This window comes from Pleurodeles waltl, chromosome 6 (assembly GCF_031143425.1).
Source record: "Pleurodeles waltl isolate 20211129_DDA chromosome 6, aPleWal1.hap1.20221129, whole genome shotgun sequence".
In the NCBI taxonomy this organism is placed as follows: Eukaryota; Metazoa; Chordata; class Amphibia; order Caudata; family Salamandridae; genus Pleurodeles; species Pleurodeles waltl.
Window position 1 is genome coordinate 1516534164 of NC_090445.1, and position 17775 is coordinate 1516551938.

The following is a 17775-nucleotide window of genomic DNA, read 5'->3' on the forward strand; positions in this document are numbered from 1 at the left end:
TATCTTCTCCGGCCTTGCCGCCAAAAGTGGGGCCTGGCCGGAGGGGGCGGGCAACTCCACTAGCTGGAGTGTCCTGCTGGGTTGGCACAAAGGAGGTGAGCCTTTGAGGCTCACCGCCAGGTGTGACAATTCCTGCCTGGGGGAGGTGTTAGCATCTCCACCCAGTGCAGGCTTTGTTACTGGCCTCAGAGTGACAAAGGCACTCTCCCCATGGGGCCAGCAACATGTCTCGGTTTGTGGCAGGCTGCTAAAACTAGTCAGCCTACACAGATAGTCGGTTAAGTTTCAGGGGGCACCTCTAAGGTGCCCTCTGGGGTGTATTTTACAATAAAATGTACACTGGCATCAGTGTGCATTTATTGTGCTGAGAAGTTTGATACCAAACTTCCCAGTTTTCAGTGTAGCCATTATGGTGCTGTGGAGTTCGTGTTTGACAAACTCCCAGACCATATACTCTTATGGCTACCCTGCACTTACAATGTCTAAGGTTTTGTTTAGACACTGTAGGGGTACCATGCTCATGCACTGGTACCCTCACCTATGGTATAGTGCACCCTGCCTTAGGGCTGTAAGGCCTGCTAGAGGGGTGTCTTACCTATACTGCATAGGCAGTGAGAGGCTGGCATGGCACCCTGAGGGGAGTGCCATGTCGACTTACTCGTTTTGTCCTCACTAGCACACACAAGCTGGCAAGCAGTGTGTCTGTGCTGAGTGAGAGGTCTCCAGGGTGGCATAAGACATGCTGCAGCCCTTAGAGACCTTCCTTGGCATCAGGGCCCTTGGTACTAGAAGCACCAGTTACAAGGGACTTATCTGGATGCCAGGGTCTGCCAATTGTGGATACAAAAGTACAGGTTAGGGAAAGAACACTGGTGCTGGGGCCTGGTTAGCAGGCCTCAGCACACTTTCAATTGTAAACATAGCATCAGCAAAGGCAAAAAGTCAGGGGGCAACCATGCCAAGGAGGCATTTCCTTACAATAAGTCAGCGGATAGATTGCCACAAGTAATCATCACGTCTATAGGGCTATGTCAATCCACTCACTCAGCAATAGGCACATCGTATTTTTAAGAGACTCCCTCTACTTACCTTGGTATCGGGAGAGCTACTGGATAAGAACAGTGTATTTGTGTTTTAAACCTTTTTATATTGAACGGTCTTTTTAACCTATGGTTTTATGATGATATTTATTATTTGCGAAATGATTGTAATGATTTTAATTAAACAAACAATAAAGATACTGAGACTCATCGTACATAAACCTTCTCAACACAAACACAAACCCTGAATTCAAGGTTGAATTGGAAATACCCCAAGAACTCTATAGGTTTTCCACAATAATTATGTGGAGTGAGATCAGGTTCTAATCTTTCAAATGAGCCTTTAAACGCTTTAATATACACTTCCTGCAAGGCTAATTTTGGCTATGCTCCACAATCCGTTAGGATTTCTACAGACCTCCCATTCATTTTTATAAAATATTTGGAATGGGATCTATTCCCATTTACTCCCATGTGCAGAATCGAGGGATCATTTTCACAAACATCTAGGACTATATTCTCTTTTCCAATTGATCTGCAATATTTACTGAAGTGTCCCTTTTTTAGGTTTCACCTGCACGCTGAGCTTGCAAAATCTTTTGTCGATAAAAAAAATGTAAAAGGGGCTTAGAACTTGCCCCTTACTTACCTGAACTTACCATTGGCTAAGTCCAAAGTTGCTCTAATTTACATACTTCTGATTGGCCAGCACGTTGTCTGCTTGCACTTGCTGCTCTTTATTGTGCCATCCATGTTGTCAAGTTGTCTCTGGACAATGTACTCCTTTGGGTCACTTGCCATTGGCTACTGGCCAGTGTCTTACCTTGGCTACAACGCTTAAGGTACTTCTTTTTTTTAAATTTCTTATCACTTATCCACAGCGTCTTCTTTCTTCACTGCATGCCGTCTTCTTTCTTCGCTGCAAGCCGTCGTCTTTCTTCGCCACATGCCAGTTTCACTTTCTTCCCAGCACTCTATATCAGTGCATGTGTTGGTAATCAGTCTCCCCTTTCCATATTGGCCCTGTCTTCTTCCTGCACTGCATTGCTGTTTTTTTTTTTATGTTCAACATGCACTCTCCCTGGGGACTCCACACAATTTTTTCATCCCAATTAAAGCCCTGCCCCAAAGTACACACCACCAAATCCTAAGCACGATCCTGTGCACAGTCCAAGTCAAGTTGTTCATGGACACAAAGCCGTGCCTGCTTTGCAGCCAGCTATGTGTGTGTGTGTGTGTACAGATAAACAACTCAGGTGGAAAGACAGCACTTAGCAGCAAACCTCTAGTTCAACAGGAGCGGGCAGGGGGCCAAGCCCAGCCGTTTACCACCACAGCAAATGTCGCACTGAAATATTATCCATCAGACTGTCCATGCCACAACATTATGAATTACTCTAAAATTAGACGAAATGTCGGGTTTAAAACAGTGAGGGTGTCCTCAGCGCATGGGATGAAAGCGCAAGGATTAAACCCCCATGCACAATCTGTGAGGAGGTGGTGAACATAGCATTTAACAGAACTGGGGCAGAGCTTGAAAGTACAGTTTACCATCTAATGCTGTGGGAAAAAAGGGTTGGCAGGGGGCTGAAAAGTTACACCCTCTCCCGCCCACTCATTGTTGCCCCCTCTCTATAAATGTACCCAATTTATTTACTCATCTACAGATAATATTCATTAGATAAGGCGGTGGATTATTCAAAAGCAGCAAACTAACACAATAGTCACACTTTATTTTCCACGAATGAAAAAGATGTGGAAGAAAAAAGTATTCACTCCGAGTCCTGACCATACAGACTCCTCTTCTGCGATTAACGAAAAGAGCAAGCAACTGGATGTTTTTTTAAGAGATCAGTTTACTGGTACCAGACGCCCAAGACAAATCGTGCAGAAACTTCCTGGATTCCTAGTATTCTTATCAACCAGTTGGTGGGCACATTAACAGTACCTTCTACTAGAGACCCATGCTTGCCCTGCTCTTTGGGCTTTGTGCGTTTTTTTAAACAAAAAACACTTTTTCCGCTATTAATCAAATTCCATTTGCTTCTAGAATTACAACTTGTGAGTGAGGAACAGCATTATTTTCATTTTATGCTTCTTAAAACAACATAGCTGGATTTGATTTTCTGGGTGAGTCTGTAGCTGGTCTCCCATCGTGGTCAAAAGAGCTAAAAGAACTACAAATATGGCAGGGCTGGCATCTGCTGCGTGAGGCTGTTCAGTTTTAAGAACATTCAGAACCATCAGCCCTTCAAAGCTTCAAGATGTGAAGTAAGCGTATATTCTGTAAAATGCCATAAGTGTCGTCTGATCTACAACTTTGACTAGTAGGTCGATCCTGCTCGATGGGACAATCGATCAAAGGAAAGGAGATATTTCTAACAGCTTCTATATCTCATGTTATCTATCATTTTTTTTTTATTTGGTTCATATACAAAAAAGTAAAACAATTTACTTTCTTTTATATGTTAAGCAATTGGAAAAAGTATTCGACCATCACTGTGTTGAACCTCCATATATGACAACATGCCCTGTTGTAACACCAAATGTTAAAGTTTTATATTGGCGAGGGGGGCATGCATCCAATACATAAAGAAAAAACAGAAAGCACTCAAGTGATTCTGTTACTTCAATTCAAATTAATTTTGATACAATATTAACATTGCAACATCAACCTTCTCAGGAAAGCATGTTTTGCTAATTTTATATTGCTTCACAAATCAAGGGTGCAGTTATCTTGCAGGCACTGGTGTCGTGATTTGAATGGTGCAGCAGATGCAGTGGCACCAGGCCCAAAAGTTGTCAGAACTCCTCTAAAAAACAAATATTGATATATTTTCCTTCTAAACAGGCAGTCACAAGTGCAGTTACCTTGCAGGCTTTAGGATCATGACTTGAACAGTGCAGCAGGTGCAGTGGCACCATGGCTGTTAGACCTGGGTACTCCTGGCACCTTACCACTGCTGACCAGTGCTAAAGTGCAAGTGCTCCAGTGTAAAGTGTATGTGTAATTGGCTTTTCCACGGTTGGCATATTTGATTTACTAGCAAGTCCCTAGTAAAGTGCACTAGAGGTTCCCAAGGCCTGTAAATCAAATGCTACTAGTGGGCATGCATCACTGATTGTGCCACCCACATGAGTAGCCATTGCCACCCACATGAGTAGCCCTGTAATGGCTCAGACCTGCCACTGCAGTGTCTGTGTGAGCAGTTTTAAACTGCCAATTCAACCTGGCAAGTGTACATCCCCTTTTTATACATGTAAGGCACCCCTAAGGTAGGCCCTTGGTAGCACTTCTGGAACCAGGAGGAACCTCTGCCAAGGAGAACAGCTGAAGAGCTGATGAGAAGTGTTGTCCCTGCCTGTGCTTTGTTGGGCTATCCTGGAGTTGCTTCTTCGCTTCTGGGACAAAGACTGGACTTTGTAGTATATTCCTACTTGAGAAGAATCTCCAAGGGCTCGGATTGAGCTTGACTCCTGTTTTGAAGTCTCAGGGCCATCAGAGACTTCCTCTGCCAGAACCAGGACTCTCTGCTGAGACTCCTGCCCTGCCAAGGGTTGCCCTATCCAGTTCCTGGGCCCTTGAAAAGTGAAGCTGGTAGAAAAAGGACGAAGATCCACGCACAGGAAGCCGTGCAGGAAAAATTTAAACGCACCACCTGCAATGCGGCTGAAAAAGGACGCGCCATCCGGCTGTAATCAACGCCCCACCTGCATCGCGGCAGGGAGATCAACACATTGAGGCTGGAGAAACAACAAAACACCTGCTTGCGGCTTCTGATAATGACGTAAACCCCACGCAGTGCGGTTTTCCAACACCGCGCGACCAGATTTCTCACGCAACATCGCTGGGCGTCAAAGTCATCATGACCCTGCACGGATCTGAGGTGCCCTGTCAGGAAATCGAAGCAGGAAAACGACACATCACCTACCTGACCGAAGAAGGAACAACACATGGCCTCACTTCTGAATAAGGAGTCAATGCATTGCTGACTTTTTCGATGCACGATCACCCGTGCAGCTTTATTTTTTACGCAAACCAGGTATTGTGTGTAAAATCAACGTTTCCATAGTTTTCTATGGAGTAAGACTCTTTTTACTTTGAAAATTCATATCTTGACTTGTGCATGTTGAATTTTTGTTGTTTTGGTCTTGTTTGATTTAGATCAATATTACCTATTTTTCTAAACTGGTGTGGTATCCATTTTGTAGTGTTTTCACTGTATTACTGTTTGTTTTGGTACAAATACTTTACACATTGCCTTTGAGATAAGCCTCACTGCTTGTGCCAAGCTACCAAGGGGGTGAGCAGGGGTTGTCTTAGGAGTGTAACTTCTTTACCCTGACTAGAGTGAGGATCCCTACTTGGACAGAGGGCAAACTGACCGCCAACCAGAGACCCCATTTCTAACAGTGACCAAAAGCTCTAGGAACCCCACTAAACACAAATGAATACTAAAATGTACTACTAAACAGGCTGTCGCAAGTGCAGTTATCTGGCATGCACTAAGGTCATGATTTGAATGGTGCAGCAGGTGTAGTGGCACCTGGGACACAAGTTGTCAGAACTCCTCTAAAAAACAAATATTGCTATAGTTTAGTACTAAAAAGGCAGTCACAATTTCGGTTACCTTGCAGTTTAAAGGGGCATGATTTGAACAGTGCAGCAGATGCAATATTTGTCAAGTAAAAAGAGAGAGATCATCTTTCGGTATGTACCTTAAATATTTGAAGTTGAAAAGAAATTAAAGGAGGGAAATGACCAGTGACCCTTGTCAGGGTCTGAGACCTTAACCACTAGGCTACTGCTGATTTCCACATTCAAATAACTTTCTCTCTCTCTCTCTTCCATCCCATAATGGGATGGAAGAGAAAGAGAGAGAGAGAAAGTGTCACATTCTGATCCCCTCTTACCACTCTTGTTGAATTTGTTAGAAGCTGCACTTCTATTCTTGTACGTCCTGGTCTGTCTTAGGTAGGGGAGACCCTTTCCGGTATCCACGGTGCTGCTGACAATAAGAACGCCAAGGCAGACTGTGACTCCCAGAGGGAGTCCCACAGAGGAAAAACCCCAAAGGGAAAAAACCTCCAGAGAACAGGAACTCCAGGAAGGATGGATCCAGAGAGACACCAAGAACCAAAGACCAGGAAGAAGACGCAGGACCAGAAGCAAACAGGAGAAGTTAACAGGAAACACCAACTGGAAGAGCAACAACCGTTAACAGGAGCAAAGACACACCAAAAAGCAAGCACTGTTTGCAATGCAAGGAAAGAACAAATCCGGCCCCTTATATACTGAAAAACTGGAGGTGACAAAACAGGAAAGAGAAAGATTGCCATCTTGAATAGGAAAGTGGTCCATAAGAAAAAAACTGAGAAAAAGCCTTAGTATAGTGGGAAAAACAAATCACCCATTACCATGCTGGAAACAATGTCCCTGGAAGGAAGAAAGGACAGAACATGGCCCCAGGAACAAGACCAGGAAAGAACACAAAACACATGTCCCCCAGGATTCCAAGAGTAAGTAAGCACTGAGACAGAAATGAAAGTCACTGCGGGTGCACAGCAACCCGCGGTGAGTATGTATTTAGAAATGAGTGCGTCCCGGAGAATATCTGCGATGCCATCACAAGCCAAAAAAGGGGCCGCGGCGGGCTCGACAGTTCAAAGAATGAACTGCAGACGCCTCTGCAGTTCAAAAATGGGATGCCGCTGGTCGGCCGCAGAGTAACAGAAAGTGTCCGGACTGCGGGGGGAGCCTCAAGGCCCCTGCAGTCCTAGCCGGCTCCCCACATCCTGCAGGAGTCGGCACCGCTTCTGAAGCAGGGAGCTGCTTTAAGTAGCAGCTCCATTTTTGCGGGAGAAATCTTTTCATCTGTTTCCCTGCACACATAGTTGCATGCAGGAAAACAGATGAAAACTCAAAACAAAAGACTGAAGAACACAAAATGATGTCTACATGCTGAAAGAAGTTAAGTTTCAGGTGTGGATTTGCATTTCTACATGAAGGAAAGTATCCCGCCATTGGTCAGATATGCAAAGGCTGTGGTAAAGGGAACCATTTTTTGACGATGTGCAGAGCTAAGGAAAAAGTAAGTGTGCCATGGCGCAAAGACAAAATGGCTGCCAGAGTGTTCCAGAAGCAACATTCGACACATGCCCACAAGGCCAAGCGGCGACATCAGTTGAGGCAAATAGATACTAAATTAAGTTTATCATCATCTATATCATCGTCAAACAGTTCTTCCGCCTCAATAGTTGAAAGTAAATAAAGTGATTCAGCCATGTCAATGCTTATTTCAGAAAAATGTGCACGTCGGCCCGGTCACCTGTGAGAAAAGTTATTCAAAGAAAAGTCAACATGTCAATGCAATGAAATCATACAACCATTGTCAAAAGATTACATTGAAAATAAATTGATGTTCAATACCTTTCATTATCAACAGTGGTGCCTCAATGAATATCATGTCTGAAGAAAAGTACAGTAAACTGTCTCTGTTACCATGGCTTATGCTGTCAAAGACCAAAGTGTGCACTCGGGCTGCTTCGACGCCCATGAGGAGTCGACCTTCATGTACAGCAACAGCGAAACACAAGCACTGATCCATGTGCTTCAAGGTACAGTGGGAAGTGCCTGCTCGCTCAGTTTCAGTACAGCTGCTTACATGGGACTGATTTCAGTGAACTGCAATATGACTGCTAATCACAAAATATTATGTCAATTCCCTTCATTGTTTCATGGTTTAGGAAAGTTAAAGACTAGAAAAGTAAAACTACATATTAATGAGGATGTCCGTCCTGTTGCTCAGAGATATAGACATGCTGCTTTTAATTTACAAGAAGCTGTAGAAATAGAAGTTGAATCATTACTTAAGCATAAGAGTATTGAACGTGACACTGGTCCAACGCCATAGGTTTCTCCCATAGTAGTAGTGCCTAAAGAGGACCATGAACGAGCTGTGCACATATACGTTGACATGTGCTAGGCGAACAAAGCAAATGAACGAGAACAACATCCAGTGCCTGACACTGCTGACCTGGTCACCAAATTGAGTAGTGCCAAAGTCTTCTCTTGGCTTGATTAGAATAAAGGTTAGAACTTGAAGAAATCTGCAGATATATTACAACCTTTGCTACACATGTTGGTTTGTTTATATACAAGAGACTTAGGGGCATATTTATAAGCCCCTAGCACCACCTTGTGCCACATTTGTGGCATTTATTTTGGCGCAAATGTGCATTGAGGTGGTATTTCCTAAACGCCCTATTTACAAAGAAGTGCAATGCTTGCATTGCACCACTTTGTAAACCCTTGCGCCACATTATGCCTGAAACCAGGCATAATATATGCAAGACAGGCATTCCACCATTGGGGGGGCTGAAAAAATGGTGCAAGAAAATCTATGAGATTTCCTTGCACCATTTTTTTAGGCACTTTTAATGCCTGCTCAGAGCAGGCATTAAAAGGGGGCATTCCATTGTTTAGAACGGGCCCCCATGTACTCTGCAGGAGTAGCATCAACATTTTGGCGCTACTCCTGCAGAGTACATCAATAGCTTCACATAAAATGATGCTATTGCCCCCTACCCTGCACCATGGTGCGCCGTATTTTAAATACGGTGCACACATGGTGGCGATAGGCTGGTGCTAAGGGGTGCAGTGCCACTTTCCATAAATCTGTCCCTTAGTTTTGGTGTGTCATCGGCTGCAGAACATTACAGAGACATCATCCGATGCATCATATAACCTGTTGTGAGTGCATTTAACTATAGCAATATTTTCAGTACTCCTACATCATCCTTTTGTGTTGCTAGAGTCACCCTAATTGGCCAGGTTCTGCCCAGATGTGGATCCTTTGCTCACTGTGCCACTGGATTCAAGTTAGCCTGACTGAGGAGGGGTGATACCCCGAAACCAGTCCCAGGATGCTTATTTCCGGTCCAAGGAGACCTGGCCTGGCAGGTCGTGCTGGACTGTTCCCATGGGGCACCAAGTCAAGAGTATTTTGCATATGGCTGGGTCCAAACTGGGATGGCATTGTGAGCAATTAAACCCAGATCTGTGACTTGGGGGTAGTGTTTGAAAAGTTTCAGCACTCCGTCCATCATCCTTTTGATGTTGCTAAAGTCACCCTAAGTGGCCAGAGTATGGCCGGAAGTGGGTCCCTTGCTTACTGTGCCACTGGATTCAAGCTATCCTGGCTGAAGGGGGGTGATACCCAAAAACTGGTCCCAGGATGCTTGTTTTCAGTCCAGGGAGGACCTGGCCTGGCAGTTCGGGCTGGACTGTTCACATAGGGAACAGGGTCAAGACTGATTTGTATATGGCTAGGTAACATGGTGAACAAAAGAACAATGAATTAAACCCAGATATGTGATTGGAGGTGAGTGTTTGAAAAGTTTCGGAACTTCATCCATCATCCTTCTGTGTTGCTAAAGTTGCTTTAAGTGGTCAGGGTATTCCCAAACGTGGGTCCCTTGCTCATTGTGCCACTGGATTCAAGCTAGCCTGGCTGAGGAGGGGTGATACTCCGACACTGGTCCCAGGATGCTTATTTCCAGTCCAAGGAGGACCTGACCTGGCAGTTCGGGCTGTACTGTTCCCATGGGGAACAGGGTCAAAACTGATTTGCACATGACTGGTTCCAAACTGGGGTGGCATGGTGAGCAAAAGAATTGGACTGCAGTGCACCCGGTGAGCTTCGCTCCACTGGCGGGGCTAGCAAAGTTTTTGGCTGAACTACATGCTCCAAGCGGAGCATGGAGTGCCAAAAACTCCATTAGCTCCACCAGCTGAGTGGAGCTCACCGCCCACACCTAGTTTATGGTCCAGGGAAGACCTGGCATGGCAGATCAGGCTAGACTGTTCCCATGGGGAACAGTTATCAAGACTGATTTGCATCTGGTTCGGTCCAGACTGAGGTGGCATGGTGAGCAAAAGAATGATGGATTAAACCCAGATCTGTGGCTGGGGGTGAGTGTTTGAAAAGTTTCAACCCTCCGTCCATAATCCTTTTGTGTTGCTAAAGTCGACTTAAGTAACCATGGTATGCCCAGATCAGGGTCCCTTGCTCACTGTGGCACCGGATTCAAGTTAGCCTGGCTGAGGAGGGGTGATACCGTGAAACCATTCCCAGGATGCTTTTTTCTTGTCCAGAGAGGACCAGGCCTTGCATTTTAGGCTCGACTGTTCCCATGAAGAACAGGGTCAAGACTGATTTGCATATGGCTTGATCCAAACTGGGGTGGCATTTTGAACAAAAGAACAATGGATTAAACCCAGATCTGTGACTGGGAGTGAGTGTTTGAAAAGTTTCATCATCCTTTTGTGTTGTTTATCTAGAGCAATGACATACTGATTTTTGGAGCTACTCAGAAGGAGGAGGATAGAGTCCTCACACAAGTAAGTCAATTACTGAATGATGCAAGCTTTAAACGCAGGCAAGTGTTAGTTCAACAAGCCAAAACTGAAGTTATTTGGCCATCCATACCTTTTTGGACGGGGGCATGATGCGGATCCTGCAAAAGTACAAGCTTTAATAATAGCTATAACACATGCTGAACTCCAAAAGATGGTCGGCAATCTACTGTTCACAATACATAAAGGACTTTGCCACTGTCATTGCTCCACTAGAAGAGTTAACAAAGAATTTCTTTTCTTTTAAGTGGTCACAAGAATGTGAAAAGAGTTTCAAGAGAACCAAACACGCCATTGTAAATGCTACAGAAATGGTTTACTTCAATCCAAAGCTCTGTACTGAAATTGTGGTTGACGGTAGCCCCGTTGGGTTAGACGCTATACTAGTACAGCATAGTGGGTGCCCAAATGCAAGACAACTGTTAGAAATGGTGTCTTTGGTTGGCAGTTAGGTTACCCCTGTCCAATCAAGGACCTTCACTCTAGTCAGGGTAAGTCACACATAATCCATATTATCCTGTGCCCACCCTCTGGTAGCTTGGCACTGAGCAATCAGGCTTAACTTAGACAGCAATGTGTAAAGTATTTGTGCAATAAATCATACAATAACACAATATAGCACCACAAAAATACACCACACAGTGTTTAGAAAAATATATATATTTTATCTGGATAAATGCAGGTCAAAACGATCAAAGATTCAATAAGTCAATGTTGAGATATCACTGAAAAGCGATATAAAGGCGGTCATTCCAACCCTGGCGGTCAATGACCGCCGGGTTGGAGGACCGCGGGAGCACCGCCGACAGGCCGGCGGTGCTCCCAAGGGCATTCCGACCGCGGCGGTAAAGCCGCGGTCGGACCGGCAACACTGGCGGTCTCCCGCCAGTGTACCGCCGCCCTTTGGAATCCTCCAAGGCGGCGCAGCTAGCTGCGCCGCCGAGGGGATTCCGACCCCCCCTACCGCCATCCAGTTCCCGGCGGTCCGCCCGCCGGGAACCGGATGGCGGTAGGGGGGGGTCGCGGGGCCCCTGGGGGCCCCTGCAGTGCCCATGCCACTGGCATGGGCACTGCAGGGGCCCCCGTAAGAGGGCCCCTACAAGTATTTCACTGTCTGCTTGGCAGACAGTGAAATACGCGACGGGTGCAACAGCACCCGTCGCACCTTCCCACTCCGCCGGCTCGATTACGAGCCGGCATCCTCGTGGGAAGGGAGTTTTTCCCTGGGCTGGCGGGCGGTCTTTTGGAGACCGCCCGCCAGCCCAGGGAAAAACTTAGAATACCCTCCGCGGTCTTTCGACCGCGGAGCGGTATTTCGGAGGGGGGGAAGTCTGGCGGGCGGCCTCCGCCGCCCGCCAGACTTGGAATGACCCCCAAAGTGTCTTAAGTCTTTTAAAAGCAAACAAAGTCTCTTTCAAGCACAAAGTACCTGGTTCGCGTGAAAAATCCACGCAAAGAACCACAGAGGAGAAGAAGTGTGGAAACAAAAGGGTGTGCGTCGATTTCTTGGGCTGCACATGGCGATGCGTCGTTTAGTTTTCACGCAGGGATGGCTGTGCGTTGATTTACGGTGCTCGGTCATGGATCCTCTTCGGGTTGCGGGGTTTTCAGACGCCCTGGGGAAGGTGCGTGGATTTCCTGCACTGGCAGGACGAAGTCGGAGGAGCTGCGTCAATCCGGTGGGCGTTGCGTTGAATTTTCTACCGTACAGCAGGCACTGCGTCGATTCCTCTCTAGAAGTCGGGCTGCGTCGTTCTGGCTCGGCTGTGCGTCGATCCAGTGGCCCGTGTGTCGGATTTTCGGTCGCGACGCTGGCACTGCTTCGATCTTCTCGTTGCGAAGTCGGGCTGCGTCGTTCCAGTTCGGCGTGCAATGAAATTTTCACCGCGGTGAAGGCTGTGCGTCATTTCTGGCAGGCTGTGCGTCAAATTTCGCCTCACAAGGAGTCCTTCTTGAAGAGATGAAAGCTCTAGCCAAACCCTTGGGGAGCACTTTTTCACCTCAGCCAGAGAGCAGCAAGGCAGCAGGGCAACAGCAAGGCAGCAGTCCTTCACAGAAAGCAGTCAGGAGAGTTCTTTGGGAAGCCAGGCAGGTCTTCTTGGCAGGATGCAGGTTCTGGTTACAAATTTCTTCTCCAGGAAGTGTCTGAGTTGGTAGGGGCAGAGGCCCTGTTTATGTACCAAAATGTGCCTTTGAACTGGGTGGAGACTTCAAAGAGTGTCTTAGAAGTGCACAAGGGCCCCTTTCAGTTCAATATTGTCTGCCAGGGTACCAGTAGGGGCTGTGGCAGTCCTTTGTGTGAGGGCAGGCCCTCCACCCTCCCAGCCCAGGAAGACCCATTCAAAATGCAGATGTATGCAAGTGAGGCTGAGTATCCTGTGTTTGGGGTGTGTCTGAGTGAATGCACAAGAAGCTGTCAACTAAACCCAGCCAGACGTGCATTGTAAGGCACAGGAAGATTTAAGTGCAGAGAAATGCTCACTTTCTAAAAGTGGTATTTCTAAAATTGTAATATTAAATCCAACTTGACCAGTCAGCAGGATTTTATATCACCATTCTGGCCATACTAAATATGACCTTCCTACTCCTTTCAGATCAGCAGCTACCACTCAAACAATGTATGAGGGCAACCTCAATGTTAGCCTATGAAGGGAGCAGGCCTTCATGGTTTTACACTACCAAGACATGTAAACTACACAGGTACATGTCCTGCCTTTTGCCTACACAGCACCCTGCCCTATGGGTTACCTAGGGAATACCTTAGGGATGTCTTATATGTAGAAAAAGGGGAGTTTTAGGTTTGGCAAGTATTTTTAAATGCCAAGTCGAATTGACAGTCAAACTGCACACACAGGCCTTGCAATGTTAAGGGGCTACTGAAGTGGGTGGTACAATCAGTGCTGCAGGCCAACTAATAGCATTTAATCTACTGGCCCTGGGCACATATAGTGCACTGTACTAGGGACTTATAAGTAAATTAAATAGTCCAATTGGGTATGATGTTACCATGTTTGAAGGGAGAGAGCATATGCACTTTAGCACTGGTTAGCAGTGGTAAAGAGCGCAAAGTCTGAAAACCAGCAAAAACAGTATCTAAAAAGTGGAGGGAGGCAGGCAAAACGTTGGGGGTGACCACCCTAAGACTGTCAGGTATAACAACAACATATTATGGCCAAGGCAAGTAGAACTTTGTCCCTTACAGAATGTGCTTCCTCACAACCTGAGAAGGAAAGTTTGGCTGTAGTATGGGATTGTGAACATTTCCACGTATTCCTGTACGGAAAGCCTTTTACCCTGGTAACTGATCCTCAAACTTTGCTGACTATCTTCTGCAATCTAAAATCCAAGATGCTGCCTCAAATTGTACGATAAGGACTACAATTGCAAGAGTACAATTAAACATTTGTGCATCAACCAGGAAAGGATCAAAATCCTGCTGATTATTTTTCGAGAGTGCCTATTTAAGGTCATGGTACTCCATCTAAAACGGCTGAGGTCTCCATCAATTTCATTGTCAAGTCAAGTAAACTAACTGCTATGTAATTAACCCAGATTGTCACTGCTATGAATCATGATAGTGACCTGCTAAAGTTAAAAGACATAATTACACATCAGTCATGGAATAAGCTAGTGTGACCTCTCAGCAATGATGGAGAATATCAAAAGTACAAGAATGTTAAAGATTAATTGACTCAGGATGGAGTTTTACTGCGAGGATTGAGGATTCTGATTCCAGAAAGTCTACGACAAAAGGTGAGAGAAGTGGCTCATTAAGGACATTGTGGTATCATTGCTACAAAGAGAGCTCTCCGAGACCGAGTTTAGTTTCCATACTTACATGAAAGAGTTGAAAAGGAACTCAAGGCCTGTTCAGGGGCAGGTCCTCCACTCACCTGGAGGAGCATTGTCCCACGGGTTTTTGCAAAAAGGAAAAATAAAATGAAAATAACGTATATAACGTTAATATAATTTGATTTTTCATTGTAGGGCTGGGCTGGAGGGAGGGGACCCGAGGAGGCCCTATGTGCGGTCTGCCAAAAAGACATGTGTTTAGCACAGCCAGGTAGAGAACATACCCAGGCTCACACTCCCAGTCTGAGCGGCGAACAAATCAGCTCAGACCAATCACAAAACTGCTGTCAGCAGCGTTGTAATTGGTTGGGAGCCTGTGCAGCCAGGAAGAGGAAAAGGACAGAGGGGAGACTAACGTGTCTCCCCTCGAAGGTAGTTGTTTTAGTTTTTTTTTAATGTTTTTTTAAACCCCCCCATCCTTCCCCTGTCCCTTTGCACCTTGTCCTGCCCCGCCACCCCTGCTCAGTGGCAACCGCCACTGGGCCTGTTACATATGCAATTGCCTGTCCATCAAAGTTACTCAACATATTCTGAACATGTCAGAACTCCCTAAACATGCCTGGGAAAATAGCCATTTATTTGGTCCACTTGAAAACGGACATAATTTAATGGTGACTGTAGATGAATATTCATGCTTTTCATTGGTTGAAAATCTATCATCCATGATATATGAACGAGTTATCAAAAACTTGATGGTATCTTTTCAACATAGAGCATACCAGCCATTTTTATGTCTGAAAATGGTCCCTCCACTCATCAGTAAAGAATTTTAAAAAATTGTGGAGCATCTGAACATAACAGAACTAGGAACTGGCGTTTTATAAGTATGCTCAAGAAAGCAGTCCAGCGTGCAGCTCTTGAAAAGCTCAGTTTGAAAACAGTATTAAACTCTACATTACAAGTTTATTGTTCAACACCCCACAGGTAAAAGTCCTGTGACTTTGATGTTTTGGAGAGCAATGGCAACCAAGTTACCTCAATGGACCAAAGAAAGAGCTGGTCATGAAAACCTGATTCATACAAGGGACTTGGTTCAAAAACAGAAAATGAAAGTGTATGCAGACAAGAGGAGACGTGCAAAAGACCTCTCACTCAGAAAAGGTGATTTGGTGACATCTCAACAGTTACAAAAAAGAAAATCTGATGCTCCTTACGATGCTGAACCTTTTCTTTCAAGTAGTGTATACTAGAGGACACATGGTGACTATTCAGCAACCTGGGAAGTCCATTACTAGAGACTCTTCTCACTTAGGACTGGTTTTCATCGGTCTCCAACTCGAAATGGTGAAAGAAAGACTGATTCTGAAAACTCAATGATTGTTGCTTTTTCCTTACCTACATTGGCAATCTCTGACATTGAAGATGACCGTTTACAGCTATTTGTAGCCAGATCAGGTCGACAGATCAAGGCGCCACGAAGATTAATTGAAGAGACATTGTTGTACATGTTTCTACAGTATATATGTAGATATTTGTGTGTCTCTCATGATTTTCTAAAAAAACATTTACAATTTTTCATTTAACAGAGGGCAAGAAGTCGTTTCTTGCAAGATTTAGAACAGAACCTTTATGGCTTCCCGAGGACTCCATATCAGTGTGAAGTAATCGCTAAAATAGAATGTAATGAAAGCTTGCTTTAGAATGTTACAGTTCACAGGTACACGCAGAGGAATAAAGAGGTGTGATTTAGAGCTCCGTGTGTGGCCTAGTTAATCAGCGGGTACCAGGCTGTGGAAGATGCTACACTAATAATGTCACTTTAACATTTCTTTTTTCAGCAACTATATATGTTTTTTTTTTTTGCATAAAGTAATATTTTATTACCATACATAACGCCAACCCCATGCTGCACACATCCTTTGGCCTTTGCGCAGCTTAGGGTTGGAGGCAGGCCCTAGTCTGTTGCCAGGCCTGGAGTTGAACTCCCCACAGGCAGTCAACCACTCGCACACACAGTCTTCGGCCAAGCACAACGTGGGTGTGCACACCTGACTATGTGATGTTGCAATATAAAGGGTGTTTAGTAAGGCAGACCTACTGACTTTGTCAATGGGTCAGAAAACCAAAACATATAAAGTGGTCCTATTAGCTTTATGAAGGTGTCAGCTTTTCAACAGATAAACAGCACATCTATTGTCTTTGTCAAAAACCACTACCTGCACCCCCCCCAACATAACAAAAACCTTGATGGTGCCACTGCCCATTCTTGGGACACCACCAGGCACCAAAAATATATTTTAAAAGCCTTCACAGGGCATTATGGAGTGCTCCTTGCAAGGAGCAGTGAATAATAAATAAGAAGCTCCTGCTGCTCATTTATTATTCATTTTTTTTAAATGATGGGGTCATCACATACTCCACTCCCTTTTTGTAAATTACTGGCCCCAGGGAAAGGGTTGCTGGGGCCTGTTTAAGGCTCTGGGAGGGACAATGCACTCCCCCTACTCTCGCCCTGGAGTATGGGTGCCTGGGGCCTGTAAAAGGCCCCGTAATATTAACATGCTGGCCCAGGAGGATGGGGTTGCATGCCCTCCTCTCCTTTTATTAATGAGTGTACCCAGATTATTTTTTTGGGTACTGCCGGTAAGTAAAGTAAGTATTTCTTAAGTTACAAAATATTTCAACTTAGTGATAGCTTGTACTACAATACTACTAAAGGCAGCAAGAAAGTCTAAAAAATAAACTAGACTGAATATGTAAAGTTTCGGAATTACTACATGAACAACTGAAAAACCCATTAATGGTCACATGCTAATGGAAACCTGCAAACAAATGCATAATAAATAGAATATATATTAATCTACATAAGGTTTCTTTGCATGCTCTCTGGCTCACAAAATAAAACTGATCGAACAAGCCAAACAAAAACCATCTTTGTTATGCATCCCTGTGCAACAAAAAGTAAAACTGACCTAGTAGTGAGCCACACAAACTACTATTTGGAGGACATGATAATTGGCTACTAAGAAGAAAAAAACAAATAATCTCAATTTTCAGGTCAATGATCGCCTTTCATTCACTTTGGCCTTCATATGTAACATAATCCTACTAAAAGTAGCAATGAGGCCCAAAAAATAAACTAGAATGCATACGTAAAGTTTCAGAATTACTACATGAACAAATAAAAGACACGTTTATGGTCACATGATTCTGTAAATCCATAAACAAATACATAACAAATACAATGGATAAAAAGAAAGAAATCACATTAAAGCTACTTGTCACTCTGTAGTTATAGTTACTATTTCCAAAGATAGGAATTTCTCAGATATTAGCTCCCTAATAACTTTCCACCCATTTGACAATTCACCACAAAACTTTCCACACCTATAGCATTTTATACATTTGGAGATGATGTACATTTTTGTGGTCAATGTTTAAGGGAGGGCAAAACTAAAAGGGTTTCCAAAATGCATTTTTCCACCAATGCATTTTCCATAGACCATTTGCATTTGATGTAGCATG